Source organism: Camarhynchus parvulus, chromosome Z (assembly GCF_901933205.1).
Source record: "Camarhynchus parvulus chromosome Z, STF_HiC, whole genome shotgun sequence".
Classification (NCBI taxonomy): Eukaryota; Metazoa; Chordata; class Aves; order Passeriformes; family Thraupidae; genus Camarhynchus; species Camarhynchus parvulus.
Window position 1 is genome coordinate 43,234,088 of NC_044601.1, and position 25,865 is coordinate 43,259,952.

The 25,865-nt window shown below is 36.3% G+C and overlaps 1 protein-coding gene across 1 annotated transcript in view; it reads left to right on the forward strand.

The window, feature by feature from the left end:
- The first annotated feature begins 2,124 nt into the window (after positions 1-2,124).
- The window catches only part of RFX3 (regulatory factor X3), a 108,161-nt gene continuing 84,420 nt past the window's right edge, over positions 2,125-25,865 (forward strand). Inside the window, exon 1 of the mRNA XM_030969075.1 lies at positions 2,125-2,419. The gene's annotated coding sequence lies outside the window, so the exon portion shown is untranslated. The remainder of the gene's footprint in view (positions 2,420-25,865) is intronic.

Below are 25,865 nucleotides of genomic sequence, written 5' to 3' on the forward strand. Positions count from 1 at the left end.
GAAAATCAACAGCCCAGTGCTTTTATCCTCCAACTTTACACATTCACCACAGCTCACCCTACTAAGGTTGCAAAGCACATAACAATGCAAGTGACAATTGACACAACAGAATATATCCAGAATTAAAGTACTTAATATCAATGCTTTCTTTAGCAACCTAGATGACATGAATGTTGCTAAAGCTTTACCACGGAATTAGGTCGCATCACTTTGGCAACAATTTTCTGGTAAAACTACTCAGTATCTGACACCTCTATTTGGTTTTCCACCCAACCAAATAGTATGAACCTTGTTCATATGAAATTTAAAATTGTATGAAACACAAATCACAAAAGCTTTCCAAGTACAAGCTAAATTAAAGCATCCGTATTTGCTAGATAGAATGAAAGATACTTATCAAAACATTTTACCTTTAATTGAATGCATTGCTATACATTTTTATTAAATGAGATTGTTTATAGTTGTGTCTCATTTTCATGTTTTTGAAAAGGTTAGTCATGTGAATCCCTCTTAAAACACCCAGACATCCAATGAGGTTGAAGATCTCAGCTGAAGTTACTAGTTTAGCATCTCTCAAAAATCAGGTTCCACAGCAGAAATATCAAGACATAGCCTCACCTGTGGAAGGGCTTTAAATAGTTTTATTGATTCAAGATTGTTCTGTTATAGACTTAAATCTCTGTCAATCAAGATCTTGTTTGTATATACTTAATCCTATTTCCCAGTATTTTTTAGTAAATAGTTGCCATAGCTTAAGATGGTTACACAGGGCCCTGAAAATCAGAGTGAATCTACTAACGTAAGAGCAATTTCAATTTTTTTCTGTAGGGACAGCTGGAGTAGAATTGGTTGTAGACCATTCCACACAAATGTCAGGTGCTCTTAGCAGGAGGTATTAAAAAGATGTGACTGGTAAACCATAGGCTGGCAGAACATGTGAGGACACAGACCAGTACATAGGTAAAGGGGGAACTCCATGGTTTACATGGATTATAGCATTACTGGCACCACAGACTGCTGCCACTGTGTATAAAGCTTCAGAGATATTTTTCTGGTTACTAACAGGCTGCAGATGGCGATGCACATGGGCTACTGGGAGACACATGCGGTCAGATGCAGGGCCACTGTACATAGCCTCAACATATACATACCCACTGGAGGAACTTCTTGATCTTGGCAAGCACTGGGACAGGCTGCCCACCGAAGTCCTGGATCTCTCCTGTCTGAGGACATTCAAAACCCACCTGGACATGTTCCTGTGTAACCTGCTATGGGTGACCCTGCCTTGGCACGGGGGGGTTGGACTAGATGATCTCCAGAGGTCCCTTCCAACGCTGTGACTGTATACACCTGGAAGGAACAGACCCAGCCTGTCAGGAGAGCGTCCCGTTTTCTGACTTAGTGCTAACCTCCCTGGAAGTGTTTAAGGAAACACTGGACGTGGCACTCAGTGCCGTGTCTAGGTGACACAGTGGCGTTTGGTCACGGATTAGAATCGGCGACCTCAGAGGTTTTTTCCAACCCAATGGATTCTGTGAATCGGTGTGCCAGCTTGGACAAGGGCCCAACGCACGCACTCGGGCCGCAAGGCCACGTGGGCTGAGAGCAGCCACCGGGCACGCCGGGGCCTTGGCTCGGCCCCCCGCACAAGTCCGGGGTCGGCAGGGCTGACGCGAGGCCACTGGCGAGTCGGCGGGACAGGAAAGACGACAGGCATAGTGGCGGTAGCGCTTCCCTTTCCATCGCCACTTGTCGCCGGCGACCCACTACTCCTCCTCCTCCTCCTCCTCCTGCCCTCTCGAAAATGGCAGCGCGGGCCACGGGCGGTGGGGGAGCGGCCCACCCGCCGCCATCTTGAGGCGGGGGGGACGGCGGCCGCCGAGCCCCTCCTCCCCGGCCTCCTGCCGGAAGTGGCGTCAGGCAGCCCCCGCGCGGCCACACCCCCCACACCGGGCCTCGCGCGGTCGCCGCGCGCCCCGCACGGCGCCGGGCCCGCCGTGTGCGCCCCTCCCCCGCGCGGGCCGAGAACCGGGCGGGCGCGCGCCCCGGGCCGAGCGCCGGGGAAGCCGCCGCGCGCCAGCCGTTAACGCAGGCCCCGCCCCTTCCGGGGCGCCCGGCCGCGCCGCCGCCCCCGCCTCCCTCCGTCCGCCCGTCGGTCCCTCCCTCCCGCTCCCGCTCTCCTTTTGTGAGTTATAGCAACCGTTGCCTTGTGAGTCGAGCGCCATAGTCACCGTAGTCCTGGCGACTGTTACCCATCAACAACAGCCGCTCCGCTCCCGCTCCTGCTCCTCCTCCTCCTGCCGCTGCTCCGCACCCCCTGCCTCACCGTCACCCACCACAACAACAACAACAACAACCGCAGCCGCCGCCAGCAGCAGCAGCGACAGCGGGAGCGCCGCCGCAGCCCGCCCCGGCACAGGTGAATGCGCTCGGCGGGCGCACCCCGGCCCTCCCTCCTCCTTCTCCGTGAGGCATCCGGGCCCGGGCTGCGCCCTCAGGCTGCGCCCGTGCTCGCGGGGCGGCGAGGGGACGCGGGGCTCCCCACCGACCCCCCGCGGCCCTCCTGGGAGCGCTGTGCGGTCGGGGGGAGAGGGGCGGCGGGCATAGACGGGGGTGTCGGGCGGGGAGTGGGGCCGGCCGCCGTGCGGGCCGAGGAGGAGGAAAGGCTGGGCGATGCCGGGCACGCAGGCACGCTGCGGGACCTCCAGGACAATCGCTGGGATGCGGTGGGTGTGCGTCTGAGTTGGGTCTCGTTTGTACGGGTCGGGAGATGGAGAAATCGGGGAACGCGCTGCGGCCGCAAAGGTTAATGGCTTTAAACCTGAAAAAAGCCGTAGGGTTGAGAGGAAAGATGCAGCCGGAGACGGATCCTGTAGGACAGCAAGAGTAGAGGTTGATTTCCCCCTTTCACTTAGAGAGGCCTTGTTCTGGTTTGATTTGACTACTAAATGACTAAATGTTGCAGGTTTTCGTGAACTTGCTATATCTTTTAATGATACTCTCGTACTATCGATCATACTAACCCCCTTTTATTTTTGTGCTTTCTCTGTGTAATTTTTTCTTTTATTCATAATTAATGTTGCAGTTTGTTTTTGTGCAAGCTATATTTTCTTTGTATTATGAAGTGGGGTTTTGTTTATTCAATACCCCCACCAATACATACATAGAGTAGCAGGTTGGTTTTTTTTTTCTTAATGCGCTCCTTCTGCAGGGAATTGTTTTTAAATTCTGCTTTCATAGTGACAGTGTAGCATGAAACAGTGCCTGTGTAGGTCTAGTTTATTGCACAGTGAGTTACGTTCGTGTTGAGAGAATCCATTTGTTTCCTTAAACTCTCCACGATGAAGGAAATTCAAGGTACTGACTGTGGGTTTCAGTGCTAAGCAGCAAAGAAAGGAGAAAAAAACAGTATGAAAAAGAAGTCTGTGTGATTTTGTTAGTGGTACTGCTTTTCAAGAGTACTTTTGTGAAAGAGGGAAGGGGCAGCTATTTACCCCTCAAAAAGATGTAGGAGGACTCATGTTGTTAATGAGTAGACTTCCTTCTTAGTTTTAATCCAAAATGCTTACTTTCTTCATCCATTTTGTGATTGCTTATTAAGATCTAAAGATTTGTGTTGTCATTGATGTCAAATCATACTTCTTATACTTTTTTGATCCTTTGGATGAAGTGAATTTTTGGCATCTTTTATGGCAGTGAAACATTTAACATCTTAACATTTCCATACCCACTTCCACTCTCCCCTTTGACTTGTCAAATCATGTGTTGTTTTTGTAGATCTGAAGTGGTGACTTACTTATTTAGTAATATAATTAGGAAAAATAATGCTTTTGTTTTTAATCTAAACTCTACATATAATTGTGCATACACCTTTTCCATTTTTATATCCTTAGATATCCAGTGTAAGATATGGGATTTGTTTCGCATTGGAACTACCAATGAGTGTGACTGGGGCAATTTTTTCAAGCAGGTATTAACTAAAAAATCTGCTAAGTGGCTAGTGCATTGTTTGATACTGATATTCCTTGGGGCAAGGCATATTGGATCTTTTTAAAATGTGTTTTAATATTTCATAGTTCACAAGAACTTAGAAAAGAAATTATTTTAGATAATGGCCAAAAACCCCTGCATCATCATCTTTTAATTTTTTTACTCCAAGATGAAACCACTGTGTGCCAATTTTGTAGGCCCTGGTGTAAATAAGTTCTAAATACACTAACAATTTTCAGTGTGAGTTGTAGTAGGGTATCCGTTATATGGCACATCTAAGTCTTTAAGAATTTGTTGTTAGTTTCTGTGATTCACTGGTTTTGAAATAATACCTGGCATCTACTGTTGTTGAAAAGATGTCAGTTCTGCACCACACCTTTCTTGAGAAGCTCTCTTAGAGCAGGATAGAATACTGCCATGATGGGATTATTCCTGGGTATTGAAATCTGTCTTTGCAGAACATATGTCCAGGCCACTGGGTAGCAAAGGAAAGTGTGTGACTGTGAGACAAAGTTTCTTTCTAATTCTGCTGGGTGATGTATACAGGTGTTTCTGAAAAATCATATTAAAAGCACATGTTTTTGTCTAAAACCAAAGACCTTTATAGTACTATTTGGCTGCATTTTCCTTAGCCAGTGAGTACAATTTGGAAAATAATAAAGCAGGTGTAATCACTGCTTTTAATATTAGGGACTTCACTGAGAAAAGTATTGACTCTTTATTCTCTCTGAGATACTGCAGTGATCACAGACGAGATCTGCATTTTACATTCTGATTCCCTAATGACCACAGCGAACAAAATAGTTGGTGTTTGTGATGCTAACTGGTGTTTAAAAATGACATGGCTTGTGATATTTATTTATTTATTTATTTATTTTAAATGCATAGGTTTTCATGACTTGCAGAGTGTGACTATCTAATTCTGTTTCAACATATCCAAACAAAACAGTAAGGATCAGCTAGTCTATTGTTTTTTTGTATTGCTTTTAGTAAACTAACCTATATTATGCTACTTTGGAGAAATCCTTTCAGTAAGGTAGTGTAGGTAAAAGAAATCAGCATCAAAGATACTGTCAAAAGCTGTTGAAGATTTTAAAGACACGGTGCTTTATTAGATAATTAGGTTCAGCTTTGTTAGCACTATCACATTTCTTGTTCCTTCCTGACAGGGTATTGTTAATCAAAAACTGCCTAGAGAAATAAATGTTGCACTTTATTTCCATTTACTAAACTTTTGAGAAGTCCAGCTGCTTTTGTTTGCTTCTCTTACTTGAAACATAAGCCAGTGTCTAAAATGCAATAGTAGTTTATCATTGTAGCTCCTTTTAGTGTTGTAGCTAGTGTTTTTCATGCTTTACTTTCAAAGGCTTTCTTCCCTCTGAAAATATCCTAGATTAGTTGTATTTTTTACATGCAGTCTTCAACAGCTTATCACCTGCAGGTATGTGTCATGCAGAATGCTTAAAAAATGAATAGGCTTTAAAAAATACATATGACTATTAAAATGGTTTTTAAAAATCATTGTCAGTTGGAAAGACATATGAATGCTCTACAATACAGAATAAAAAATAAGATTTCAGTGGCAATGTAGTGTCCTTGTAGTTGGAGTTCCATTTCAAAATCGAGCTCCTTGTCAAAGTTATGTACTAGAATACAAAAAGAAGAATGTTTTGAAATTATCAATGAAAATTTTTTGGGTTTTGTTTTTTTTTTTTTTTTTGGCAAAAATTAGGGCTGAAAACTTAATGAGGCTTTTAAAATGAATAACTGAATTTAAGACCTTTTATTTCAATTAGCCACAAGTTTATTGTCTATGTATTTTGCCTACAGTTGGTTGTCAATCAAAACAATACTTCTCTTTTCTCTCAGCTAAGATTTTGATTTTTAGATTTGGCTAAATCTGGTTTGTTAGGGACAGATGGCTGATTTAAACAGGTGTCACTTTCATTTCTTGTGCCTTGTGTTGAAACTTCCAGAGGTTTACAAAAGAGCTTCCTAAAGCAGATGGTGATCTCCACTTCTGTGATTAGAAAAATGTACTTTTGTAGGAAATTATTTTCCTAGTGACTAGGTGTATTTTAATAGTTTGATGTGTCATATTATGCTTTAATAATTATCCTTTAACAGTTAAAATGTCAGCAGAGTTTGAAATGTTTCATATAATACAACAATTTAAAATTTTTGTTTTCTCATTGGACTTTTAAAGGAGGTGTGAGTATTTTGGTGTGAAATTCAGCAGTTTGATTGTGTGGATAGCTGTAGACCTAGTAAATGTTACTCTTGCAAGACCAAGAGCAGATATATTGCTTTGTATAACATTTTGTTTCACTACCTTATCTTTTCTACTTAAAGATTATTTCTTTTTGGAATATTTTTTAATAAAAATTAATTACTATTAAGAACACAAGATTAGTGTGAAACAAATGTATTTTTAATTTTATTTTTCTGGCACCTTCCTGTATTAGCATATCTGCAGGTTTCTTTTCTTCTAAAATTTTTTATTCAGTAGTTATAATTTCCTCAATTACAAAAGATTTTAATAGGGAAGAAGGAAACTGAAGTTAGTTTTCTAATAATTTTTTTGTTATTTTTGTTTCTAAGGACTCCTTTTTCTTCTTTTTATGTTGGCTTTTTTATTGCAATGACTGGTGTTTATTGTTAGTTGTTTTCTTTTTCTAGCAGATGCACCAGAGGGTGCTGTGCTATTTGAAATACAAAAAGGAGAGAAAATCCTAAAAGTTTGTTCATTGAAATGCATTGGTAAGGCATATGAGACTTGAATAAACATTACTGAAATTTTCACACTTTTCTTTTCTGTGCAGTGCAATATAGCAAACTTACTGTTTTGACAATATTATGTTAAAAATCATAGAGGAAATTGGCTGTTCTGGATCGAATTATGTCTGTGTATGTAGATTCACACACTTAAAATGCAATTTCTGTTCATCAAAAGAAAACAAATATTTATATGTAAATTATGTCTTTAACATATAGCTAAAGCTATATAAGGTGTATACTTATTGAAGTACTACATGAATTTATGTGAGACACACATGCATTTTGGAGTGACCTTTATTGTATGTTATATTTTTCATTTATAAGTCTATGTTCACATTTTATATAGCTAATTCGCTCATATGTGAAGTCTTTTTAAAAAATGTATTGCTGTATATACAATTTTTTTTCCTTTCTCACTGAAGCTCTTCCTAGATGAAACTGAGGTGGCATGGGGGGTATGTACTTATGAATTGCAAAAAGGACAGGATATTTTTCTCCATCAATCAGTAGTTCTGGGAAAGAAAGACACCAACCCCCCACCCCCCCCAAAAAAACCCAAAGAAACAACAACAACAATCAAAAAACAAAACCAACAAAACAAACAAACAAAAAAAAAACCCAAAAAACCAAAAACAGTGCCCAAACCAGCCCCTGCCTCTACATATTTATAAGTACCACGAAGTTTCATGTAAAAAACTTCTCTATGGATATATGAACCTGTCAGATTAGAAATTAATTGTAATAACTTCTGTAGTTTAGTAATATCTATTTTTTTATCAAACCCCATAAAATTAATAAGGCAATATATTTTCCCTATTTGTAGGTGGTTAATGGTGTCAAATTTAGTGTAATTTCCTTTTGGAAACGTGAAAAGAGTGTAGCTAGGGTAGTACACCTTAAATTACTTCATTTGGACACTGCTGCAAACAATTAACTTGTTCTACCTGTTTCACTATTGTAAGTTGTTTGGTTAGTTAGGAACTTCAGTTCTGGTGTCCTAAAATCAAGAGGTCGTGGATGGAATATATTGTAAATTCTGTTTGATAAAGAAATTCCCCATTTTACAATACAAATTTTAGTGAGACTTGGTAGGTTAATTTCTAGCAATTTAGACTTCCTCTTTGAATATCTAATTTATTTCTAACCTGTCTTCTTTAAATTCTTGCATGACATTCATAGCAATGCTGTGAGAATGCCGAATATTGTACATGAATAACTGATCTGAAGTCTACTTGTAGCGTTTATCATTTTATTCATTCATCAAAGAGAGGAAAGAGCAATTTAGCACTATTTTTAAAGGTAATTTCATTCACCCATAGACCCAGTATGTTGAGTCCATCTCAGCCTCTTAGACCATCACTGAGTAAACAATATATTTAGTTCTTTCATTTCTTCTTATTGAAGACTGATTTCAAGTAAGTTTATAAGGCCTTTAAGGCAAGAACCATTATTTAGATTTTGTTCAGGCTTTGGATGCTGCTACTACAACTAATGACTCAAGGCCATGTTTGCTGTTTATGTACCAAGTAAGTGGATTCTCTCTTCTGTTTTACTTCCTCATTATATTTAATCCAACTATGCCTTCTCTTACATACCACCTCAGGGATTTTTTTTCTAAACTCTGAAACAGTGCAGTTAAATCATGCAACATTGCAAAGTAGAAATATAAAGAGGCATGTCTGTTAAAAGGTGAAGTATGTCAGTTTGCAGGGGCCATTGACTCAGATTATTCTACCTCAGTTAAAGTGTTCTGGGGTTTTGGGTTTATTTGTCTGATTACTTTTTTATGTGCTGTTAACTATACATCCTTTACAAGCAACTTTAAAAGCATAATAGGATTCTGTGACTGAACTATTTAAAAGACGGTTATTACGGTTATAGATAGCTATTTATTTATTAAAAAATACATTTTTGGCTCCAGTGAACCAGTTTATGTCTGCTAAATTTTCAGGTGATTCTCTAATACCTTTGGTCTGATTTTCTGCCCCTCTCCCCAAAAGTTCCTAAATCTGGGGTGGGAAGAAGGAAGAGCAGTCTTGCTTATGTATCTCTCTAATCTGACAATGATATTGGATGTTTATTGAATTTCTGAAGTTTCTTTTCTAGTGGATTAGATGACTAGGACTGTCAATTTGTACTGTTGTCTTTTGGTGTGATCTCTTGCAGATTATCCACAAAGCATTTTGAAATGTTGCTATTGTACTGTGTAGCATCATCTTAAGAAAATTAGTCTTATCACTTGAGCTTTTTCTTCTTTGCATCATGATAGCATTCTGCACTGCAAAGAGCTGGAAGTGAAATTAGCAGTGAAACTAACAGAGTTGAATGGTAAAAAGTAACTAGCATTATCTAAAGAGGACTTAATCTATTCATTTTTGGTAGGGGGAAAGCAAAAAAAAAAAAAAAAAAAAAAAAAAAAAAAAAAAAACAACTAAAAAAAACCCTAAAAAATAGCTGTAGTTCTCATGCCCTTGGAAGCAGTGGTCAGTGTCAGGATTTCTGTCTTACATTAAATGTCTCATAAATTTGAAGACTTATTTTCTATTTAACTGCTGCAAAAAGTATTCAAAGTTCTCCATTTAGAGTCCTAACTGTTTTGTTTTCCCAGTAAGATACCTGTTGTATTCTTACCTCCTTATTGTTCTGTGGCTTGAGAGTAGATACAATAGAGTTACAGACTTAATGAAGGAAGAATAAATGTTTCCTACCTCCCATTTTTGCTGATGAGATGCACATTGTTGTTCTTCCATTGGGAAGGACATGTGGCTATATACAAAGGATTGTTAATTTGTCTTTCTAGTTAATATTTTATATATTGTGTTTATTATTGGAAGTCAGTGTTAATTACTTTGTATCCCAGAGAATTTAGAAGATACAATAAAAAATCAACCTTTCTTTAGAACTACTTTCTTTAATTGAAATCCCATTCTTCCTTTTCAGTGTTTTTAAGAAAAACAGTTGTTATATAATTGCCATTTAAAAACTAAATTGTCTCAAAATTTCTGATTGAAAAATCTGGAATAATTTAACGATCATCTGATATGCATTTTACAGTTAAGTTATAGAAAGGTGTTGTTTAAATATATATAGTTCAAGAGACTATTACAGTCATTTATAAAATACATGACTTGAAAACTATTACAATACATGAAAACTATTTAGATTACTTCTATAGGAAAGTCCAGCTGTTTTTGAAGTTACATTAGCCTTGGATAGTGAGGAGCAGTTGAGCTACTTGTATAGTAGTTGATTTATCAAATTGACTGTTAGCCATGATGTGAATTGACACACTGTGGTAGCTAAGCTTGATAGCTTGAACTGTCATATCAACATTTGTTCACTCCTATTTTGTTTTGTCCACTCTATGTTAAATCAGTTCAACTGAGTTGCAATTTGCAGAGGAATTGATAAATAACTCTTCCATATTCATTGTATTGTTTTCCTGTCAGATTTAGTAAATGGAAAAGTGTAGAATCCAGGGTGTTTCTAATTCCTCAGAGTTGAAACTGGGTAATATTAATAGCAATTCCCTGTAACTTCTAGGAAGTTTATTCATTAGACTTTCTGAAAAGCATGGAAACTCTTCTGTGAGCTACATCATCCTTACAGTTGTTTAGAGAGTAGAACCTGCTTGTGTTAAACCATAGATTTAATGTAATTTAATATAATTATTATTTAATAATAAGTGGAGGTAACTAGGACAGAAATATAGCTTAATTCCCTTATTTTGTGGAAAAATTTTTGAGCTGCAAGTCTGGATTTTGAGATGAGGCAAGAGTGAAGTGAGGCAATTAAGATGAAAACACAGCTCTTCATTGTCTCTTTCCAAGTGCTTTCCTGAGTTGCTCTGGCTTTCTCTAACTTTGAAACTCCTTTCTAGGGTGAGGGGCACAGTCCTCAGAGGGTATTGCAGTAGTGAGTAAGTAAGTGTATAGAGAGTTCAGTATGCTGGATCTGTAGTGGTGTGGAGATGAGAATGGCTTAGGGTTTTGCAAACCTCAGGCTAGTTCACAGAATTTAGGTTTTGTGTCCGAAGTACCCTTTGCTAGCAAATTTAAGGCATGCTGAGGAAAGGTTTATTTGCAGTAATCTCAGAATTAGAGATGGTCCTACAAAGCAATAGCATAATTTATCATGTAAGTAATTATTCTGTCTTATGAAACAGACCTTCCAGTGTTCTAAAAGTTGTGGGTTTACACTGATTTAGTTGTATCTGTTTGGTGTAGTGGTTTTTTACCGCTGTTGTTTCAGGTCATTCAGATGGTTAGTTGTTAAACGCTATAAACTTATGAACGTGTGTGGTCTGGAATATCCAGACTTTATGTTACTGTTTTATAGCCATACTTCCTGTGGAAGCAGATTTAAATTTCAGATATTAAAATTTCCTGCCATGATCTCGATAAGGGCCATTGAGTCAAATTTCCTGTCCTTATTAGGGCTTGAAGGTCTTCAGTATCTTCACTCCTTGGCCTACTTTAATATTTATTTCTCCTTATTGAATTCTGAAGAAACTGACATTTCCTGAATTCAGGGAAGAGCTGGACACAGGATCATGATTTCGGTGCAGTGACCAACTTTCATGACCTGATGAGGTTGGATTCTGCATGCAGTCTCAAATCACTGGTTACAAGTTTGTTTGTCACAAACATATTTCAGGCAACTGAGATGAAGAGAAGTTTTAGGATTACTTTCCATGTGAAAGATTGCCATATAAGGGTACCCACTGCTTGATTTCAGGATGAAATACTAGATTATTTGGCTAAGACTTGTAACAACTCAGTGCTGTAAATCTCAGAAGCTTTTAATGGCTTGTGTTCTAAACACAGATGTAAGATTGAGATATTCAGAAGTTCTCATGTCAGCATAGTTGTATTTTCTGTTACATGCTATGATCCAAGGATGATAACTCTTCATACACAGCTGAATTGCTTGAAAGCTCAACATCAACACATCGTCCGTCTGTAGCCTACTGAAAAAAGGGTTAAACTGGAGCCAGTAGTTAATTCTTTTCCTGTACTAAAAATAATTAATATTTTGAAAGACTACGAGCATTTTCTTCCCATATTTTATAAAATGGGAAAAGATAAAATGTCCAAGTCAGAAAAACAGGTGGATCTGGCTGATAGGAAAATAGAAGTTATGTTTTTGTCATCTGTGATAAAGAAAGCTGTGTATGTGTGTGTAAGTTTTGGTCAGAAATGCTTTAGTACTTGTCCCAGAGTTTGTAGTATAAGAATGGGAAAGTAACAGGTTTTGGCCCTTAAAAATGGCTTGAAGATGTAATTGTGTGTTAATAGTGGGAATTGAGATGTTGATTCATTATGTGTTATGTCCTCTAATAAAATTACATGTGTCATCTCCATAAAACAAACTGCATGGTCACAAGTATAAGTTTGTTTTATTGCTATGCTTCTGACCTCCCATTGATCTGTTCTCTTTGACTAATATTTAGATTTCGTTTTTAAAAATATGTTCATTCCACATGAAGTACTTCTGTCTTCCACAGACTGATTCAAAAGCATTTTATGTGCTCTAGTTACAGGATTTAACTTGCTAGTATGGAAATGGTTAAGTTTACTGTAATGATGCCACAATGATTTTTTGCTTTCTTGTTTCCTCCTTATATATATTTTTGACTATATTTAGACTACTGTTGTATAGTTATATAGTTCCTAGCTAGCTCCAGTACTTTTCTCTACCCTGATAGACAGAAAGACAAAACACATTCCTGAAGCTCCAAGCCCCAGTAGTCCAAGGCCCCTGTCTTGTCTTGGTTCTCTTTGGGAGCTAAGGTTCAAACCAGCTCTTGGAGACACATCTTCATAAATAAAGTTTAGTTCCTATCTAAGCTGGGGGGAATTCAGGAAAGGGTAGAACCAGGGGGAATTACCTCATCACTTGTGCTTCTAATTATGGATTCTTTTCAATTATGCTAATTTGCTAAACTTATAAAACTGTATTCACCCTGTGCAGGATGGGCATTTTTACATACCTGCCCCTTGCAGGCCTCCAATAAAGACCAGCCTTTATATTACCTCCTATACTAATATTGTCTCAAAAGGGTATTACTCATTTCTAGATCTTTAAGGCATCAATAAAACCAAAGGAATGGGAGATGCTTAGGGTACGCAGTGTAGTATGGTGTGCAGTTTGCGGTTGGTTTGGTGATTGGGGTTTTGTATTTGGTTGGTTGTTTGGGGTTTTTTTCCTTTAAGAGTGAAAGAAATGTGGAAGATACTTTCGTAGGAATAAGAATCATCTAGCAAGACATTTTATTTTAATTTAGATGGTTCAACTTGTCAAATGGAGTTACTTGTGTTAGAGTAAACGGTAAAACTGGTGGTTTTTACATCACGGACTGGTATGTCATTTCTGTATTGAGCATATTGTCTCAAATAATCTGCTAGCCATCCTTCACAGGGTGTTAGAAAGCTTGTCTTTTCTTACAGCAAACATACAGATTACCTATTATAAACATAGTTGTCTTAGTGAAATCTAGAACAAAAGTGGTCACTGAAAAAAAAATACTCTTTTAACCTGCTTCTACAAGAATCTTCTGGACAAAAGAGAGAGAAATGCCAGTCCTGTGAAGTTCTTTAGGACTTCACAGACCTGTAGCTGCAGATTGCAGGCTGGGGACAGAGTAGCTGAGACTACAGGCTAGATGAGATCCTGAGGTTCATGGTTGTCAGGTAGCTGAACATGTGCAAGCAGTGTGCCTGTGCTGTAGGAAAGATCAGAAATGTCTCTTGGGCTGTATGGACACAGGTATAGGCAGGAAATTGAGATAAATGTTTATCCACATCTCTTGTGTATTTATTATACAACATTCACATGCATTTCTGCTTTTACTGTCACTCTTCTGCAGTTGTGGGAAAGATGTTGGTTGGAGTAAGTGCAAAGGGCCACTAAGATGGTCAGGAACTAGAGTGCACGTCTGTGAATAGGTACTGAAGGACATGGACTTGTTCAGTCTAGAGAAGAGAGAGTTACAGGGGTCCCAACAGCAGCCTTCCCTGGAAATGCACTTCCTGTGGAAGTTTGTGGTGAAATGATGAGAGACAATCACAAGAGGTTTAGATTAGACACAAGGAGACCCTTTTTCCCCATGAGGACAGCCCAACAGTGCGCCTTGGACTAAGTGAGGTTTTGCCATTTCCATCTTTGGAGATTTTCAGCCTCTGACTGGATGAAGCCCAGGGGAGGTGGTCTAATGCCAAATCTGAACCTGCTTTGGGAGGGAAGTTGGGCTTGGCAGCCCAACTTATACTATAATTTTACTTGGGGTTCTTGCTCTACAGCAGAAGTTCCTAGACATGATCTAGTTTGACTTCTAGTCTTGTTGGCCAGTTCAGTTTTCTAGGACTGTATTTAAATCTTCACATCTGGAAGTAAAAGTGGAGGGATAGAGCTAGAGACACAAAGTTGTCCTCTTGACATATATCACAAAGACCTAGATTGGGTGCCCAGGAGATGATCTCCCTAACTACACAACTCTTGGGTTCCTTTTTTCTTCAGTGTATTACATTTTCTGCAAACTTAGGTCTCAACAAAGACTGGATTCCTCACATTTATTTATACAATATTTTAGATTGAAACCTTGAGACTTTTCGCTGGAGTCCTGCAGAGGGAAAAAATAAAAGCAGTTGCAAGAAACCAGAATTATGTAGGTCTCTCGAGGAAAAGACAATGATGAACAAAAGGTTTTATGAAAGAATGAGGGACCTTGGTTGAATACCTGGCAAAACCAAACCCCAGTTGCTGGTTTCTGTGGACATTTGTGTGTATATATCAAAGTCTTAATTTTTAAGACTTAACTGACTTTAAGACAGTTTTAAATTCTTTTGTTGTAGCAAAAGAAAAGAATAAACTAAAAGTGGAAGAACTGCAAATGATATTTTTATTGGATATTATTCAGAATTTTAAAATAAACTAGATAATTTCCTTTCTTTGTTGAAACAAGTTCAGGGGTGTTGGTGAAACATTCTATATTTGGCTTACTGCCTGGTGATTTGTAGGTGGTGTTCAGTGTACATAACAGCCAGCAATCTGAAGAGGGTATCAATCTTTTTTGTAATGAGGGTATCTAAAATATTTTCTGTGTAACTTGACTATATCTCTGTTCGCTTTGATAAGAACTGGACTGTGTCCAGAAAAAAAGGATTTCAGAAACAAGCATGATCATTTTTGAGTGTATATAAAGAGATGTTTGTTTTAAAGAAAGTATTTGCTTTATCATATAGCTACAGATATAAAATTAATAGCAATGATAGAGATCAAGAGCAAGGATCTAAGGAAGTATGTATTGCAGTAACTATTATTGGTGAAATCAGAAAAAATAGATTGATAATCAATGCTTCTGTTGACTGAAGTGGTTCTCTTTGGGGGTCTTTTGGTTGTTTTGGCTGGAGTTTATTATGATGGGACATTCAGATCCATAGCAAAATTAATGTACTTTGATTTCTCTTACTCTTATTTAGCACTGCTTGAGGGATAAGTAAAAACATATGTATACATTATTAATTATGATAAATGTAGTCTTGACAATCATGGCCGTATTAGAAAGTAATTCCTTTATTTAAATGGAGATGTTTCATATCAGCTAATAAGCTGAGTTGAATGGAATGATTAAGCCTGGATAAGCAAATACATTATTTACGATATATTTTATTTTATTCATAATATGTTAAACTTACCTCTGTCAAATTTGAGAATTTAAGTTAAAGAGGGGTGTAGGATTTTCATACAGTGTTTCCAGTGAATTTTTTTCAAAGGAAAAATCATTTTTCTGATTGAATAAAGTACATGAATGCACAGTAAAACTCAAAGTGCCCTAAATGATCTAACACCATGACACAGTCAGTACCTTTTTCAAGTACCTCTATTCTAATGTGCTAGTATTTTAGAATGTTCCTGTCAAGTCTTGCCTGACTTTTCAAAGTCAGTGATTAAAATGAATAGCAAGAAATTTAGGTAGTAGAAATCCTGGTGGGCAAAACAAAGAGCTGCAATAAGGAAAACAAGTGAAATAAACTTAAACATATATCAAAATTTATATAATTAGTGTTCAGTGTTGTTGTGTCATAGTTTATATTTCTATTTTCCATATTATAAATGAGATAGCTAATGATATCTGATTGATATTATTTTTACTGTTGCTTGCCAATATGGAAGAACAGTGAAATGGTATGTTATATAGTCATATGTCTTTATCTTAAGACTTAGAAATCAAATTCAGTTTCTGCTATTCATGACATAAATCTTGCATAAATGCTGTGGCTGAATGTTCTTTATATTTGAATTGGATTTTTATTCTCTATAGGTGCAGTAGGCTAGAGCCAAATTAAAAAAAGTTACCAAATAATTATAAAAATCAGTTACCATCACCTTTTGTCAAACTATCTTTTGAAAGTAATATTATTTAAACTTCCTGAGCATCAAGCTTTTTATCAGATTATATGAAAATTTCCATTAGGAATGTTTTGTAACATTAGAAGCCAGAAAACAAATAAACAAACAAATATGCTTTGGATCCAATTGTGCAATTCTCAATATTCAATTTCTCAATATTCAATTTCTCAATATTCAATTTGTATAAGTACAATTACTGTAAACATAGAGATTAGTTAAATACACACTGTTGTACAGTTCTAGTCATTGTCATCGATTAATGACATTCTTTCCTCTTCTTTTTTATAATTAATTAATTTCCCTTAAATTTTTACTTTTTTATTATTTTTTATCTTCATTTCTGTGTGCTGGTATGCTTTTCATTATTCTTTACTTCAGTTGGGTTTTACATTGTACTTAATTTTTTTAACTCATTGTTTTTTATTTGAGGGCAAAAAAGCCAGGCTAGATAAACGTAGCTAATAAGAATGCTTATGCATGTTTTCATTTTTCAATTTCATGTTTTCAAATGCTTTCTACAGTCAATCTTAGCTAAGAGCTTAGAGAACTGTTTCTTTGAGAGAAAGGTAGTGGTGACTAAAGAGGATTTAATAATTTTAGGATATTGTTTATAAATAAATGCCTGTAGGCTGAAAATATAAGTTGAAATGGTTTGTTCTAAGTCACACATGGAATAAAAATAAAATATTGGTATCTATCCAGGAAATACAAGCTGTGACTTGCAAAATCACTATCTTTTCAGGTGCTTGGTAGTGTTAGGTTGGAAAAGCAGAACAGAATGTGCTGTGGAACTGAGTGTCTTTTACAATGAGGTCAACAAAAAGCCATGTGGAAGGGTTTTTTGTATGTTTGGCTTATAGGATTTTTTGGTTTTGGTTTTTTTTTTTGGTATGATTTGTATGTATTTTAAGTGTTAAAATGGATTTCATTTCATGTGACATCAAAAGCAACACTGGTAGTAACAGTGTCTTGTGAATAAATATCTGCTTGTGAAGGCTAATGTGTTGGGAAAGGTGGTACAGGAAGGCAAACAAAGTTAAAATTAATATCTTAAATAATGTTGTCAAGTGTGATAGTAAATTTCAATCATGTTTGGTAAAATAGTATTTTTGTAGTGAGAGGTTTTCTTGTCATTGCTTTCAAAATAATGCATTTTTTGTGTATTTCCTGTAGAATTGCTGCTGCTGAATTTGCTCTTAAACTGAGTATAAATTTCTTCAATAAAAAAAAGAAAGAACATGGTAAACATATTGAAATATTAGTTTCCTTGTTACAGTTACAGTATTTCAAATACATGGTTACAAAGCTAAGTAGATTTCTCAAGAGATACTTAAAATTCAGATGGTAGGGCAGGGTAAAGGATATCTTTAGGACATAAAAGCATTATTTTATAACGAGACAGCCTTCTTTAAATGGGTTTCTAAATTTCCAAGTTGGTAAATGTTCCCTTTCTCTCTCTTTTTTTCAAATTAAAGTATATGCCAGTCTTGGGGGTTTTTTTATGTCAGCATTTTTTCCTTCCTTTGTGTTTATAATGTAGTTCTTTTTTTGCTGCTTTATTATATCATCATTAGTGACAGTGATATCTGCTTACATATATTTTTCAATTACAATTATTTTTTCAGTACTTTTGTGGCACTTACCTTTAGTTATTAAGCTCTGCAGTTCAGTATCCACAGTTTGGCTATTTGGTTTTATTCCTCTGTTGTTGTTGTTGGATGCTGGCTTGGATGTGGTTTAATATTTAACAATTTACCTGAGATAGTGAGGTATGACTAGTCTGCTAAGCTTCACACAGTGCTGACATGGTTGTAGGGATTGCCTACAGGTGCTGAGATTGGTTTTCAGGGACTGCCTGATTTTTTTTTTATTTGCCAACAGCCACTTTGCTTTCATGTTTGCTAATCTCTAGCTTTCTCTCCGTATGCTTTAGCCTGCTTCTTGGCAATTTATACCGAATTGATACTTTAAAATATGTTTGGAAGAACATTCTTTTAGTCAGTTTGATGTAATTGGAAAAAACTTGAATTGAGAAATTCAGAATCTGTTTCTTTTAATGGCTACATAGAGCAGGTAAATCTCCAGACTCTGTAGAAAATAACCCCAGGAGGTTTATTATTGCAGAATGGAATGCTTGAAGAATATCTTAAAATAAGATCTTGAGTCATTTGGGGGTTTTGGTGGAGGGGGTATATTTGTTGTTGTTGTTTCAGTAAACTCAGGGGAGCAGTTGTATGGACCATGCATTTGGTCTGGTCTGATTGGGGTGGTAGTGAATTCTATCCTAAGAATAGGATTCTAGAATTATGGGAGAAACATTACCTTCATAAGTAATCTTACTAATGTGGAATTGTTTCCTAGAGCCAAGGGAATGTTCAGCTTGTACAATTCATCTAAATGGCCAGTTTACAAGCAAGTTATCTTCTGTAATAAAGGATAAAGGAATCTTAGGCTCCTCCTTAAGCTAATTGTAGTGAGATTCTGGCCAAGTTTCTTTTACTAAAGTGTCAGAGAAGACAACCAGAGTGTCTCACCAGACTGACGGCATCAGGGCATGTTTTATGTAAAAAAAACACTGATGTCTGCAAATCTAATTTCCTTCAGTAACATTAAAGTAAATATACTTACAGAAGAACATTAAAGGAAAAATGGTGGATGGACATAGCTTTGGATCTGTTCTCTTTGTCAAAGTCCCCTCCTTTTCTCTAATAAATTCTTGGGCAACACAAAGTATATTACAAGCTCTAACAAAATGCTGACTGTAGAACTTAATTTAGATAATCAGTACCTACTTTTTAGTTGTAAACCTGAGGTACTTTTATAGCATGATATGCTTCTATTCTCTAGCTGTATCTAGCTGTTGGTGTTGTCCAAGCACCCTGTCATCTTTGAGGTTATGATGTCTAGGGTAATATATTACAGTGATCCTTTTTTTTTATAAAATCATAAAAAGGAAAGTAGCAATGGTGGTTATACACAGCAATTCTTTAGATTTATGGATTTGATTAGAATGTGTTTCATTCTGGCATTTTGTTTTAGACTCTAGTAGATTTGTGGCTGTCAACTATTCCAGGCTAAATCCCTCAAATACAGGGGCTAATGCAGGTTTTTTGTTGTTTGAGTGTTACCTGACACAGGTGAAAAGTTCAGTTTTAGCTTTGAAAAAGATTTTGCAAACGTAAAAATTCTGGAAAGGTAAAAAAGTTGTTGTTGGAAGAGTTTGAATTCATGAAGGCATTCTGCTGATATTTGCTGTTTTACCCCCAATCATCTGAGATTTTTGTTTTCAGAACACACTTCATATTTGTTATTGTTTTCATGGTTCCACTAAAAATCATCAGCCACTAAGTAGAACAAAGCATTTTGGAAAGGATAAACCCTAGCATTTCCTTGTATCACTACTGGAATCAATTTTGTGGCACTGTCTTTTACCTCTACATAACTGATCTTAACATTTCCAATAAGTACTAGGACAATGCGTTAACTTCTTAAATTTGTACTCTTAGGAAAATAAATTTGGTTTGTTGTTTTTTGGTTGTTTTGGTTTTTTTCTGATATGCCTGTCTGTCTTATTCAAAAGATAATTAGAAGTTTCAGAAAAACATACTAACAAAATAATTAGCTTGAAAAAGTAAGAAACAATAGGTGCTATCATTGAAGAAGAGGCATTTGCAACTTACTTTTCACTCCCAACATTCTATCCTATCCGTTCACTCCTGACTGGATAGTCAGGCAGCAAATACTCACAATCTAGTCTACAGTGTTGTATGGATTCATTTAAAGGAGCAAGCTGGAGGAAATGCTGCTTTCTTAATTCTGATGCCATGGAACAACTTGTTCTTTGATGCAGACTGGAACTGCCTCAGATAATTAGAAAGAAAAGCCATAATAATCAGCTCTTTTTCATGTCATTTCTTAGCCATTCTTCAGCAGATTTACAGAAATATTGCTGAAAGAAATTAATCTGTAGAGATTTACATAGATCTCTCATAGGTAGAATCTGTAAAGGTGACAAAGACACACAAAACTAGAACTCACTTGGAATCTGCTTAGAAGTTTGTTGGACATCTTTTGATATAGATTATAAATAAGAAATATTCTGCCATTTCAGAGTTAATTAAGTTGGTTTTTTCCCTCCAAGTTCCATGTTTATGATCTAGAGTATGAAAATTTTATGAAAATGTATTGTTCTGTCACAAGTTTATTATAAAATATCTTTGCAGAGCATGTTTAGCAACTCCATTATACTAGCTGGTTAGTATGTGAAGGTTAGAATTTGACAGGGTTTGGAGTTAACAGATTTTAGCTTTGCTAATTTAAATGATGGATTAGAGGAAATACTGCTGTCTGCTTTGTTGTAGTGTGCGGTGTAGGTCAGATATATTGCTTCTGTGTAATTTTTTGGAGTTTGTGTTTGTATGCCATATTCAAACTTGTCATTGTAACTTTTTTTAAGGGTATGCCTGGAATTGGGGTTGACTAAGGAGAGTGTTAATCTATTTAAATAAACTGGTTAGAGCCGTAGGAGAGGGCCTGTGGTGTTTTCAAGGCTTGTCAGCCTGAAAGTGCCGCATAACCCTTTTAGGTTGCATAGCAACGGGCTCCTAGCAACAATAATAGATTGAATTTCCAATAGTGACCAGACCGGATGTAATAATAAAGCAAGAGTACAAACAGTTGTCATGGTTTTCTTTTCACAGTAAACTAGTGTTGAATTTAGGGAGATTCTGTTTCTCAAAGTGGTGAACCTCTTTGGAAAATGAAAGTAATTTTGAAAATTGAGGTACCAAAATCCTGACAAGGTGCTTAAAATGAGTGACTTTGATGTCTAGTAGTTCAGAACATTGGGGAAAACAAAGAAACATTGAATTGGTTGTTAACAAAAAAGAGTTAATAAAAAAAGAGTATTTAGTAACCACTTTACATTGCTTTTAAATCCCACTTCTTTTATAAACTGACCTCTACTGGATCTTCATTAAAACCCCTAGCTGTACTGATATACATATTGTTTAGAAAAGTTAGGAAATACATTGTCAGTATACTGTTAAAAGGTAATGAATAAAAACTGAGTAACAGATTTGTTTCATGGCACGAATCTGTCAGTATTTCAGGACCTGTTATGTGTGAAAGGTAGAAATATATGGATAAGCAAGTGACTTGGAATGAGACAGAAATAATCTCATTAAATAGTAATAGTTGTAATTCCAGATTATTACATTTCAGTTTTAATATTTTGACCTGGCTAACAGTTGAAAATTGTAACACTGGTTGTTAAATAAAGACGTAGATTGACACTAGATTAACACCACTTTTCAGTTCCTGTATGTGGCTTTGGGATGGTGTTGAAGTGTCACTGTAGTACAGGCAGGTTACCTTAACAAAAAGGACAAATTAGTTATTTGTAATCTGCTATATTCCGTTAATATGGCACTCTTTGTTTTCTGAATAGATGAAAACTGCTCTAAGAGTATAAAACATTCATCTTTAGTTACTGATAACAGGGGCAACTCTGGGGGCTGTACAATATTGAAGAAAAGGACAATAGAGAACAAGAAGTTTGGCAAAAAATCTGTGTAGTCCATTGGGCTGTACATTTATCCTCCTACTGAATTACCACAAAATGTAATGCATTGTGGCATGGCATGGCATTGAATGTTTAATCCTATTTTGTTTTAATTAGTGCTGTTGATATGCAAATTTATTTTCAGAATTTTCCATTTCATGTAAACATATTCTCTTCTCATATTGTTTTATTGTAAGAACAATTACACAACAATTTAGTGTAAGAAGTCAAAACAATTGTCTTTTTGTTTAATGTCTGTAAGTTGAAAACTGTAGTTTGGAATAATTTACCAGATACCAACTCTGAAGCAAACATCTCATATGCTTTTTGTTTATTTTTTGTAGTGATGTGTGAAAAAATGCATGTATTTTATGACTGGCTTTTTGCAAATATTAAAATGAATATTATATGTGTTGTGTTAGAAAGTAATGCTGTATTAATTCTCTTAAGTACTGTATAGTTTTAGGTTATAAAAAAATTGTTAAAATAGAAACTATGCTATGTAAAATACTTTGTTTAAAAGAAAGGACTCGCAGCAAGATAACAGCCACAGGACACCTAAATCTCTCAGAGAAAAGAATTTATTGCTTCCTTATCAGAAGAAAGAAACTTTTTCCCACCTCGAAGGCAGTATGGGATTAGCAAGGAAAAGTTGATGAAAACCAGACAGAATCCTGTGTTTGAATGGAATTTATGCATCATGTATGAAGTGTATGAATATGCAACAGGCTATTATTCTTAAGAGGTTATTCCTTTGTTAAAGTGTGTCCTTTTTTCCCGAGGGCTCGTGCTGCCCAGAAAAAGGTACCTGGATATCCGTAAGTCTTTGTCTTTATTGTCTCATATTGTCCTAACTCAATTTGTCCAAATTATTATTACTCTAATTGTATTACTATTTTTATAACAATTTCTATTACTATTAAACTTTTAAAACTTTTGAAAACAAGTGATCGGTGTTTTTCACAGATGTCTTTCTTTTCTCAATACACTAACTATGACTAAAATAACAAATACAAGCAATAATGTTGGTTTATGTAGTGTTAATGAAATGTTGTGGAAAATTGCAAGATGTTTAAAAATGCAGAGTTTTTTTAATGGATAAAGAAACAGGTGGAAGTAGTGAAAGCTTCCAAGAAAAAAGCTATATTAGCATTAAATGTAATTCTTGTGTGGAGGACTACAAGATCTAACTAATTTTTTGGACTTAACTGCTATTTATATGCTACTGGAGTATGTATTACATTCTTTCATAAATTTACCCATGTACAGTATTCACTCTTTGATGGTATACTATTATTTATGCCACATTTATGTGCCAAGCAGAGTGAAGAATGTCAATGAGATGTTTTTCTGCTTAATTAAATACTTAACACCCAACTTAATAGGTCTACATCACGTAAACATAGCTGTTAATCAGATATAAGTACAGAATGCTGTTTGTGCGTTGGACCTGAACTTGGGTGTTCAGTATCTCTCTTTTTGATACACCCTTGAAGATCTTAAAGTTACTTGAAAGATAGGTGTAGGAAGCTACTGTGCAGAATTCCTGGGAATCAGACCTGCTTTTATCTATAGAAGACAAAGATGGACAAAAATAATCTTTGATGGTGACCTTTTGAAGAGAGAGATGGAATTTTCAGGTTATGACATTTAAGCCAGTATATATATCATGTTTATGTATTTTTATATTTCTGGAAAGTAATTCTTCAGAATGCTCACATTTTACTTTTTTTTTGCAAGGGTTTCATTATTGGAAAATTCCAAGCTGCCTAAGATTTACGGATTTTCTTAGGTATTTTCCTGTGTTTCTGAGAATTAAGAATCTAAGATTTCTGTGGTATTTTGAGAAAAGCATACTCTTTTGCCATTTTTCTTCCAAATGCATTTTATGTTGTAGTAAATAGGAGAGCATCTAAATAGTATTGCTAAATATTACATAGAGCTTTACATTATACTTTCATGTACTAGTTCTTTGTGTTTCATTTGTCTCATATTTTTAATAGAATTTTTTACTATTCTGAAAATGCTTACTATGATCATACAATCTTCAATGTAGCCCTTGGGGCTACCTATTTCGTATTAGTTATTGATGAGAAAGCTGTCATTAAGGTCTTCTCTTTTAAGAAATTTACAGATATATGTGTGAATTGCTGTCTCTCATGATTTAATTTTTGAAGCACACTAGAACAAAAAGCCCAGTGTTTGGAACTTGGGTAATTTCTAAGTCTTTCTAGAAGCAGAGAAATTTTCTGTTACAGTCATGGAAGGTGCCAACCTATAAAGCAAATCTTATTTTAATTTTCTCTTACTTGGTCATGGAATATAACTACCAAGCCAAAATCAGTCAGTAACATCAAGTTATTCATGCCTTGAGATAATATGCCATTCAGTTTTTAAATGAATATGAGAATAGTGGTGATACCACCTTACAGTAATTTACCTCATTGAAATAAAATATATTAAGCCTCTAATAATTAGATAAATAATACTGCAGTTACTTGAAATCTCAGTAACTAGGCCTGTTTTTTCCTTTTCTGTACTGTAGAAGACAGTATCTTTTGAACTTGAAGGTATTTTGACATAACAAATGTGACATTAAAATCAGTGTAATTCCTTTGAATAATTAATTGTCATGCCAGTGCTCTTATAAAAGTGGCAAATGTAGGATGTATCTGGTGTTATTTCAAAATTGTATTATTTTATAACTGTAGTAATGCTCACTGTAAAAATACAGTGTTAAAGGTTCAGACATACATCAGTTCTTTTAAGAAGTTTCAGTTCCTTAATGTGTTTAACTAGGTAATTTTATCAAAAGTTATTAACATGTCAATTGTGTCATGTATTTGAGTTTGGGGGAAGGTGGGAAGGGGATATTCCCAAATGTATTCTAATACTATTCAGCTTTCTTTGATACTGTTGTTTTTAATATCTGAAACAAAACCATTGTAGTGTTGAAAAAATATCTTTTACCAGGTAACAATGCCTTAAATGTGGAGAGTTTGACTCCTGGCTTGTACTGTTAGTAACTTCTGGCTGTACACTACAGTTCTTTCCTACACTTTTCACTTCCATTCTGTATTTCTTTTTCAGTATGTGAGACAGATGGGTAATGAGAAAAGCAAGTAGTTTAATTTTGAGATGAATCAACAAAATATCAAACTGTAGCTGTATGACTAAAACCATTGTGATGTCACAGTCTTGCATACCCCGCAGTGAGTTTGATCACTAGAGAGCCACTAATCACTGTGAAAAATATGTTGCTGTCAATGCTCTCTCTGGGGATTATTTAAAAATAGAAGTGTATGGAAGGGAGAATAGGGACTTGAAATGTCCAGAGAGTAATTAAAAATGAGTTCTGTAGAAGATGAAATTTGGGGCAGATTTGGTAGAAAAGGACAAAGGCAAAGTATCCAAGGTACATTCTTCACCTTGGTTTTTATTGGTAAGAACTTCCTTCAGGTGTTGCAGGTACCAGTGGAAAACTTGTGGATCATGGAAGGTTTTCCCTCTGTCAGGAGAAGTGTCAGGTTATGATGATTTAAACAAACCTGACATACAAATTTCCATTGGTTCAGGGAAGATGCACACAGGAATGCTGAGGGAGGTCACCAATGCCACCAGGAGATCACTCTTGATTGTCTGAAAGGTCATGGTGGTTAGGGGATGTTCCAGATGTGAGGCTGGGGATGTATGTTTTTGCTACATTTCTAATCCATGCTTCTGTCTGTAGACAATTACCACAGAAATGCAGTTGTTTTATATATATATTCTTCCTGAAAGTAACTACACATTCTTCCACGTGTTTACTCCATTTTATTAAACCTTTTTTTTGTTTGTCAAATTAATAGAGATCTATGTAGCGTTCACTTTTGCTTAGGGTTGTATTTTCTTTTTTGGTAGAATACTGACTAAAACCAGATACTAGCACTAGATAATTCAACTATTCAGTGCTGCCGTGTGTCCCTGAATCCCAGCTAGCTGAAACCAGCACACGGCCGGCAGTCATTCAGGGCACAGCTCCGCTCTTGGGCCTCTATGGCAAGGAGCTGTGGCTCTGGAGGTCCCCGGCATTATAGCCAGCAGACATCTCCAGGCAGACGAGACATCAGGAAAGGCAACCAAG